The sequence below is a fragment of the Porites lutea genome, chromosome 9 (genome assembly GCF_958299795.1).
Source record: "Porites lutea chromosome 9, jaPorLute2.1, whole genome shotgun sequence".
Classification (NCBI taxonomy): Eukaryota; Metazoa; Cnidaria; class Anthozoa; order Scleractinia; family Poritidae; genus Porites; species Porites lutea.
In genome coordinates, this window is record NC_133209.1 from 19,737,524 (window position 1) to 19,748,319 (window position 10,796).

Here is a 10,796-nt window from a genome sequence, read left to right on the forward strand (position 1 = left end):
ATTAAACCTTCTCGGTTTTGGAATGAGGAAGATTTGCACTAGTTATTTAGCACCTATCTCTCCAACGGGGTTAAAGGGTCGTCGGACCATGTGAGCGTTTTAGCGTATATTCCGCTAGCGTTGTCGACATTGTGAAAAATGATTGGCTGGGGTTCAAGAACTACTTACTACAATAGTCCATGGGGATAAACTTCAAGCAACCTTTTATTCAGTATCCGTTGGCTGACCACTTTCTGGAAATAAACAACTGTTCATGCGACATTGAATAAAGATGATCGTAAACAGGTACACTAGGTATCACAGATTGTCTTGCTAAAAATAAGGACATTTTCTGTCCTGAAAATACAGGTCACGTAATTTCGAGGTCTTGGAGCATAGAATATATTAGTAATAGTAGCCTCAATCAACACAACGATGCGTGGAAGCTCTGCAGTTGCCAAAATTAAGACACTTAAAAATTATCAGACTTGGAAAAAAAAAAGACATTCGAGTACATGATTCCGCATTCTCCCGCTTAAACGTGATTAAAGGGAAGTTGCAGCCTCGTTCCCAGTCGTCCTTGGCGATTTCGGATGTGACGTCACCTGTCAAGCTTGTCGGGAAAATTCGCCTAGGACGCCCTCGCGCTATCGCGCTCGGTTCCAAGCCTCCTCTGGTCACTCGGATAGCGCGAACAGGCCTGGGTACGAGGCTGGGGAAGTTGATGTTTGTTATCTTAAAAACATACTGACACGTACACCTCTTAAAACAAACAGCTGTGCTATTGATTTCAAGTCCATTTTCCTTAACAAAGTACGTAAGTTGCTATTACAGTTCTAGAAAGGAATTTTCAAGCGATAGAATAAAAGTCTTACTGCAAACGGAACTAAGGCCAAACTGATAGGCTTTTAGAGTTCAGAGGACTTGATGTCCACCTACTCGGAAGTTTCCAACACCTACCGTTACTACAACAACAACAACCAACCATTTTATTTTGCCAACTTAAAAAACGTTTACAAAGAATAGCATACGTTAAAATAGATAAGGCAAAAAAGCTACTCAGAATAACAAAAGGCTAAACGAGCTAAGTAGATACAATATTTAAATTACATTTTATAACGTTGTGACACACAACCTATAAAGAGGAAGGATATCGCCATAACCGCATGAGAACCGCTGACCACTTCAAGAAGTGATTATTGCAACTTTTTGTTTGTCTCCTAAGTGGCCTGATTCGGCCGTAAAAATAGTGGATTTGCCTCGTCTCGTGAATGAAAATAAATGCACGCGAGCGTTATTTCCTGGTCAACCAATACGTTTCCATAGTAACACCAGTCTTCGAAAAATCAGGAATATCCAGCTGTCAAATATGCGCATAGGAGAGCTTTTCGTGCCGGCACGTAAAGCTCTAAACCTAAACTATAGCTTGAACAGCAACGGCACAGAACTAGAACAAGTACTTCACACACATCGAACATCGTAACGGAGCGGTTGGCCGAGAGGGTCTAGTTGTCTAAATCACAATCTTCACTCCTGAATACCTTATAGAGTGTTTTCACGTGACGTCACGGCGGCCATATCGATGTCCCAAATCAATGAAACGGTGACCATGTTGGTGTCCCAAACCAATCCTGCGGGAGTTGAACTCTATTCTTATGCAAACGGTTTCTTCTGTTCCAATAAATTTGCACAGACGCAGGCCACGTGGGTGAAAACGTTCTATTGGTAAAATTTTGTGATTTTCGCGATTGTACAAAGATCGTGAAATCAAAGACCCTCGAATATTAATCCTCCCCAAATTTAAGTACCCGAGAAATTAGGTACCAATAATGTATTCAGTTCCGTCTCAGTGGGTTCTATTCCTCTTTCCGAGTTACTCACTTCCGGTACGGATCAAATACCTTCTCACACTACACCAGACTGTGGTACAAAACCTATCAGATATGTGTCACTCCACTTCCGAGATCGGCGCGGCGCTGCTGCGCTCCGTTACAGAAATCGCGCCAAAATCACCGTTATTATGTGTGAAAAGAAGCCTGGTATGGTTTTCGTGCGGGTGCAAAAGCTATCCTTTATAGTGTGAACATGCTTAAATTAGGTGCAATACATACATACATACATACATACATACATACTTTATTGGCTCGTCCCCACGGGGCTTTTCAGAGTCAATTTTACATTACAAAATTATAAACCAAGTACATGACAATAAGAATATAACAATGATAAAAGAAGACAAAGGTCAATAAAATTAATTAAATTAATTAAATAAAGCAGTCATTAAGAAGCTTTTGCCTGAGTAAACACTTGAATTCCGTCACGGATGGGCTAAGTTTGAGCGCAGGCTGCAACTCATTCCAGAGAGAGGTTGCTCTATATTGAAAGGTCCTTTGGCCGCTGGCAGTGCGGAAGAGTGGTATGTTCAAAAGTTGAGAATTTCTCGTATTCCTTGTCGAGACGGCGGATCTTCCAACGAGCTTTGATGTCAAATACTCCGGAGCACAACTCGTCATGCACTTAAAAACCAGAACAGCAAAACGAAAATAAAGTTGTTGCCTGATTGGTAGCCAGCGCAAGTCTTTTAGCAAAGGAGTTATGTGATCGAATTTTTTTAGCGCCGCTCAAAATACGACAAGCGAAATTGCAATGACCTGAAAGTGAAAGGATTGGAATTCAACCTCAAGTGAAATACGAGTTTTGATATCTAAAACAATATTTCCATGTCATTGTCATTTCCATGACAACATCCGACATAATTTCGCAAATTTAAGACACGGAGACCGCATACCATAGACTTCCGACTATAAGACCACCCCTCTCCCCCCCCCCCCCCCCCCCCCCTCATTTATAGGCCCATCTCCCTGTATGAAAAAAAAAAAAAACGTCCGGTTGTAAGCCTCCCTCTAGCTTGTATTGAAATGAAATTGACTTTTTACGACGATTTGAAACTTAAAAAAGTGGTCAAATTCAAAAAGTATTTTGACCATAACTGCTACATAGCTTGTTCTGAAACCCTTTTTTCAGTCTGGTTATAAGTGCCAACCCCCGGTTATAAGCCCTCTTAAATCCCCTTACGAACTTGTATAAGCCTAGGGCTTATAATCAACGGAAGTTTAAGGTATACAAATGCACTAACGACCAGGTTACGTTATGCTTTTTTATGATATTGTTTATTTCATAACTTTATAATTAAGGTAAGCGTTCTTTGAGCTAGTTGCCTTCAATGGTTAGTTTTCTTCTTCGGTATAACTTAAAGTTTTTAGTTACCCGGATTACCTTGCTATTATAATGAATTAAACAAAGAGAAACTCATAAATTTACTTGTTATAAGCTTGAATACTCACGATTGTACACTAATGTTGATTTCGATTGTTTTTTCTTCAGTGGCATACAACATGATGCAAACAACTGAAACACTGCTTTTGGTTGACGGTACTGCCAGTCCATGCTGCACTAACGTCTTGTAATACCTGTATTCATGGGCATGCTGCCGCGAATTCTGAAGTTCAAAAGCCAACTGACGATTGCGTTTTTCGCTGCCGTCAATCATCTTAACGGACCTCTTAGGAAACAAAACTTTACTTTAACAGGTTCAAAAGGTCAAGGTTTGTGATTTGTGATTGGTGGATTTCGATCCGTTTTGTGTGTTTCTGTGTTTCCAGGTTCGTTGCGTGTGATCGTAATTATGATTGACGGCAGCGAAAAACGCAATTGTCAAGGCGGCTTTTGAACTTTAGAGTTCGCATGTTTGTGAAAAGCGCAGTAGTTTAAATACACGATTTTTTTAAGGAAGATTTGAACAACTGGGTATCTGAGATATTATTTTAGCATTGTTAGGGTTAGTTAAGATATGATGACATCATATGTGACGTCACAGTGACCGCTATTTTGCTTTTAAAATTAGCCTATCAACTGATATCTCAATCATCTAAATAAGAAAATTGCTATTAGCATTAATTAAACATTGGAAGTTCTTCTTTTTCACATTACAAACCTGTTTTGTGTTGAAATGGGCAAATTTGACTTTTTTATGAGGAAAAAGGTCAATTTGAAACAAAATGGTAACTTTGTTTAACCCTTTGGTGACGGCCGGCGAGTAGCGAAAAAACCCCATTTTTCACCAATTCCTCTTCTTCTTTGGACTGGTTTTTTGACCAATTAGCATGGCTAAAAGAATAGCTAAAAATGAATTTTGCATCAAACAAAGGCGTATTTTCCGACTAATCGCGTAATTAAACAGCTTTTTTTGTTTTGACGCATGCGCACAAGCCAAAATTTTGACTTTGTTATTTGCGAATCTATTTCAATCTTTCTCAATCGCTCTCTTTTTTTCTTTACCTTTCTTCTGTATTAGCAGTTCTTTGCCCATTTTATCGTCTTTTTTGTACAGAATTGTGGCTAGACAACTTTTTAGGAAAGGAAAAAATTTAATCTTCAAAGAGTAGGAGATAAACCGCCACACTGGCAGTGGATTTTTCCTCAAAATGTTACCTTTTCTGTGAGTGTAACGTTGTTAAGATTAGTCAGATTATCGAAAACGAGATATTGCTGGAAACCTTTGCTGACGTTGTTACTTACAAATTTATTAACTTATATAAACCGAAATCTAAATTGGTCTAGGAAGGAAAATATGCATGATCATGCATGGTTCCATATGGAGTAATAACGACCAAAGCAGTCGTCGAAGGTTTAGGGCCATCGGGATCACTTTACAGTCTTTTAAGGCTTCCAGCAAAAAAAGATACTGTTGACGACGCTTTTAAGCGAATTTACTATTGACATTTACTATCAAAATAATAAAACAAATAATTAGAATTTTACTACTAAAATTCTACACTAAAATTCTACACCCTGTTTAATACTCAAGACCTTCTGTTCAGCAGCACATACCTGACCTGTATAAGCCAAATAAGAGAGTGCCTCCCCCCCCCCCCCCCCCCTCCCCATCTCGAAAAGTGCTCCACTCTTCATTCTGGAGCTTGTTTTAGAACAAAAGCACTATGATCCCATAACTGACATCATTCGCTTAACACCATTCTTCACTGATGAAATTCGCGTTGGGAAAATTTAACCTAAACATGGATAAATTCACATGTACTGCATGTTCTGCCCTAACACCATAAGCTGAAGAAAGGTTCATACGCATGAGTTGCAACTACTCTACGGTAACGTGACAACGAGGGGAGCAGAACGATGGTTCTTCTTCACATTGAGGCTTGATAATTGTTCCTGTAAGTCGAAACGATGACTCGCATGGCGACAGATTCTACAGCTTGACCTTCCAGCCTTAAGCTGGGGATGAATCTCGTAGCGAGTCAGGGTCTCTGATCATCATGTGTCTGCGTCTAGTCGCCCGACTGGTCTTCGGTTGTCACACGGGGAGTCCATGATCCAGTTGCCGAGTCTGCTTCTAAATGCTTCGGTTTTGCCCTGTGGTACAGGGAATTTGACGATTTCAGCTTATTTGTGTTGGCACTTAGCAGCTCGTTCCATGACTTCACAGCATAGTGCACAGGGGCGTAGCCAGGATTTTTCAAAAGGGGGTCACCATCCGGGGATCGCCGACTATATATGGTTTATACCGCTGCACTCCCTCGTGTATCAGCGGGCTCAGTCGTATTATCGCGGCATGAAGGGCCATATTAACTAAAGACAAGAGCCGTTGACGAAAATACTTTACAAAAAAACAAATTTTAAAAAAGTGGGCTTTTCAACAATGGCTTTTACGGCCAAGATATTGTCATGGCGTTTTCGCCACCTGAATATTGTAGGTTGCTTGCTCAAAAGAAGGCCTACCAAGGGGCACCCCAGGACCCCTCCCTCTAGCTACGTCCCTGGTGCATCGCAGTAAATCCCTATATTGTACACTGTCAGCGGTAGACGTTATTCTCAGTTTTTTGACATTTTTGATCAACACCTCGCGCTGCACGTCAATCACTACGTCTACGCGCGTGCTGCTTGAAGTTAGTTACTCTAAGCGACCACATGGAACATATCTCCAGAGGAGATCTACAACTTCTGTACCCTGCCGTTTCATCGAAACTGCCGGTAATGTACTCCGCTCCAAGAGGAAGTACTAGATCCTTGTTACGAACCTTATGCACATCCTTCACCTTCGTTGGCTTTCTTCACTGGATCAAAGAAAGCGGTTCATTACAAAGCAAGAGACTATAAAGGGGACAGAGAGGGCATCCCCCATATACACCCTATTCCATAGGTAATTTGTCTCGAGTTATTTTTAACACCACAGTTCTCAAGGGGGATTAGACAACAGCCAATCACATAGCGCGAATGTGTTCCGCGTGGATAACCCACGCTGAGAGCCACGCGTCCTTCACGAAATGAAGCAGAACAAAATGGGGGAAGACGCGGAGAGCGATTTTGCTATTCCTTTTGTCGACAAAAACAACTACAGCGAGATTTCTGCGAAAGCTGTGTCAGCGAAACCCAAATTAAAAAAGAATCGCCCTTTCTGTCTTGTATAGAGCTAACAGTAGAGCAGGGAAATCCTTAACACCCTGAATATTCTCTCAGGATCATTTATAATTTACAGTTTGAATAGAGCAATTTCTGGTTTGATGTTTATTTTTTTCAGTCTTTATAACGATTATTCCTACCCACCTACTTTGTCAATTGTAGGCGAACCCTCCTAAAGCTGAATTTCAAGGGACGATATTCAAGCATAGAAAGAGAAATAAAATTTCGTCGTTGCTTATTTACGTACTCCATAAAACGCGAAATTAGGCATTTTCACGTCGTAGTCGTGCAAAAACGGGAAAGAAATGAACAAAAAAGTGTGTTGCACGTGCGAAGTTGTTGTTTTGCTAATTAAACCTATTGTTTTTTTTGACGTTCTAGTTGTCGTCCGCGTCGTTGGATCTTAAACTCCCTAAATTGTACAAAGGACCGGTTTCAATAGACCGGCGAAATTTCTCATTTTATTAAAGCACTGAGGTTACGACAACTTCGAGTTAAACTGATTTCACGGGTTGTCAAAGAGTCCAGCGATTCCTTTTTCCCAGGTGAGCGCCGACTCATTTCGCTTCAATATTCAGGAATGCTCTCGATCTTTTTACGCTTTCATTGCCTCTCGCCCGACATGTTTTGCACGGCGTTTGGTCATGCGAAACCTCCACGAAACATCCACGCCTCGCCCGAGGTAACTTTATCCCGATTCTAAAAATAACTCGAGACGAGTTACCTATGGAATAGGGTGTATATGGGGGATGCCCTCTCTGTCCCCTTTATAGTCTCTTGTTACAAAGTCATTCGCTGGCTGCTTTCTCTTGCCGTGGAGAGCAGTCAGTCATCACTCACTTCTGTGTAGACAAGCTTAGCGAGTTGCAAATCTCTCTCGTTGGTGAACTTACTTCGGCCATTACATTGATTTTGATGAGACGCACGGGGAATTCACATTCAGTTGAAACCTCTGAAACTGATTCCGGTGATGGACGCGTGGCTGCATAAGGTTCTTCACTAAGAAATTGTTTTCAACAAGAGACTCTATTCAATATACGTGCAATATAAAAATATGATTTATTTACTTACTCTTTTCTGAAACAATTTTCTAAACCTTACATTTTTTCCAGTTATTAAACAAATTGCAATCTGTCGGTCTTATTGAGTGACCAATAACGGGCGATATTGATTCGCACAGATGCTTAATAGCCAAAGATTAATATGTGACATGTTTTGGCTGTTCCCCTCGAGTGAGCCATAAACCCAAATTTTCGGCTCTCAGCTGATGGACTAATATGGCTGCCAAGCATTCTCGTCCCCAGAGCCCGTCATTTCTTGGTCAGGTAAACGAGGGGCTCTGGAGGCATCCGTTACCGTATATCCGAAAATTTCGGACATCCGGTCACGCATGTGCAGAAGTTATAAATATCACTGCTCATGCTCATAACGGATTTTTGTCCCTCACCGCTCCACTGGGGAAAAAATTTTACTTCCTGAGCTCTCTCCAGAGAATGGCTTCTTGGGGCTGTTTTGAAAATACAGACTTCACTCAACTAGAATTTATTGATAAATTAGAGTCAAAAGGAGAAGACACTAACAAAAACCAGCTAAACACATTGTTGGGCTGCAGAACTGAGAAAATTAATCGGCAGATTATCGTCTGAGTTTAATATGTGAGTTCACGTTTGGCGAAAACAAACACTGGGAACTGAAGCAGGATCGCGGGGATCAGTTCAGTTCTTTCTGTATAACAATCCAAACTGAAACTTGATTCACTCGTTTTCCTAACCCTAATCATAAAACTTGAGGGTCATTTGGTGTTTATGGTGGCCATTCAGTGTTTTGCAAAAGGGGACCTTTATCTATTAGAGATTTATCCTCCTAAAGATTTCAGTTATCATCTCCTAACTAAATACCATCATCAGGACCTCAAAGACGGATTTGTCAATTATTTTTCTGTCAAACTGAGAAAATCGTGAACGCCTGAAAATTTTCAGGAATATTGATTGTCTAGTGACCAATCACCATGAAGTTCAGGACACATGAGCAAACCTCAAAGGCATAAGGGGTTTTAAGGTTCTTTTTTTTAAAAAAAGGAGGGGCTTATATCTAAGGGGCAATATAACTCAAACAGAAAAAGCGATTCGAAACAAAATACTTTTACTGGTTTTTAACTAAGCTTCAAAATGTAATAGTGAAAGCTCAGGGGAGGGCTTATAACCGGGAGGGCCATTTTTTCTTGTTTTCTTGTTTACTTCTCACTATCTGAATGCCTAGAACAGGTTATCATAAGCTACATAGCTGTACTTTCTTATCTGGAACAGTGAAATGTAGAGTGGTATACACTTTATATAGACTGTATGCTTTAGAAGACCCCCTTAAGAAGTACACTTTAAGTAATTTCTTGGGTAGTTGCCCTCGGCATGTTTTGAAAGTGGAGTGCACGGCCTGGTTTGAAATTGGGGATAGAATTTTGGGTCACACCTGAAACAGGATAGGGAAAATCACATAGTTTGGTCAAACTTTGGCAAGGCAAGAAGCGTACTGCATGCAGGGCTAACCTGAACTGACTTTTGGGGGTTAGTACAGTTGTATTGAAACTGAATGTGGTGTTTTGCAGAGTTAAAGTACAACATCTTAAAATTGATCATTTTGTGTTATAATATGAGGGTTTCCAACTAGGAAAGAGTTTTAGCAGAACTTCAAATGAATGATCAGTGGAAGCAAGTTTTAATTTGCCTCATTATATGTCAATAACCAAGTAAACTAAGATGCCATATGCTTCAGTAAGCTAAGGTTGTGTGCAAGCTCAAGGAGGGGGTGGATAGCAGAGGTGGTTAGGATTAGCTGGTAAACTAGAATATTACTGTTGCTCAAGCTATTATGCTACCCACCCTATCGAAGGTGACATACTGCAAAATCCAGTTATAATCATTAACAACTACTTGCTCCTGCAGTATGATGCAAAATAGACTACTCTAAGCTGTTATTCATTTATTATTTTATTTATCAACAGTTGTCCATAAAATTGTCAATAAATCTACATTAGGCCAGTTTTCATATTATACACTGTATTGCCTAATTTTAAACAGTTTCTTAAAAGTTTTCTTGTATTTTAGAACTTTAAAACCAAATTGTTGAGAACATTGTGCTACCTTATGTAGTGATCAGATAAATAACATAATTATTTGTGAAGAAAAATTGTGCAATAGATGCTTCTTTGTTAACTGTTTATTATAAACAACCCCAGAGGCTCATGTTTGTCTTTGTCTAAATGGCACATGACTGGAAGCCAAGAAAGGACTGTTAGGATGAGAGAATATGTTCTTGCCACACATTTGTAACAAGTCGGCCACAGAGCCTTTCCTTTCACAACCTAATTCTTACTGTTTAACTTTTACTGTCAAATTCAGAAAACCGTGAACACCTGAAAAATTTCAGGAAGGTTGATTGTGTACTGGCCAATCACAATAAAGTTCAGGATACACGAGCAAACCTCAAAACCAAACTAATTACCGCTTCTGTTTGCGGTTAGTTTTCTCGCGCCTTATTGGCTTATTTCTGGTAACACAATAACATTCCATAAATATTTCTGGTGTTCACAGTTTTGTGAGTTTCACAGGAATCTATGTGAGAAAGGGCTAACCTTTGGGCTAACCATTCACTCCTCCTTTCAGTTTCCCCGAATGCGACGGTTGATACAGAGGCAAAATTAGCAGACAATGAAGGCAAACATTCTTTGTCAAGGCTCGAGGTTCTCGTAAAAACTTCTCAAACATGACCTTCAATTCTTGGTTTCCACATGACGTGGGTAATGACAATCTGCGAGCCAGCGAGCCATGCGAGTCATACGAGCCATATGTGCGAGCCATCAAAAATTTTGAAAATTGGAAAAAAAAATGTAATTCACACTAGGGAGCACAATTAAAATCGGTTTTTACTCACTGTTTATCTCTGTTTTCCCTCGCTCGATCGATCGATCGTAGGCGCCATCTTGTTTTTGAAATCATCTAACTCGCGCCAGTCTCTGCTCTTTGAATGCTTCTCTCTTGAGTCTGGGTCGAGGTTGAATGACTCGTCGCTCTCCTGAATCTCTCTACGGACATCATGCTGTTGACTTGCTAAATCTTGTTCTAATCGTCTTCAATCCTTGGAGACCTTGGATAATTTGGACAATATTTCAAGTACCATTATTTTTACTGCATCTAGGGTAAGTAATCTTCTGCTTTTATAATATTATTTTCATTGTTAGTGTGATGAATTATTTACGTGCGATGTGTTATGTTAGCTCATTACTCCCATTGTTTGTATCTCGTACTTTTCGCTACGGGAGAGGGGAGAGGCAAGACTGCGAAAAG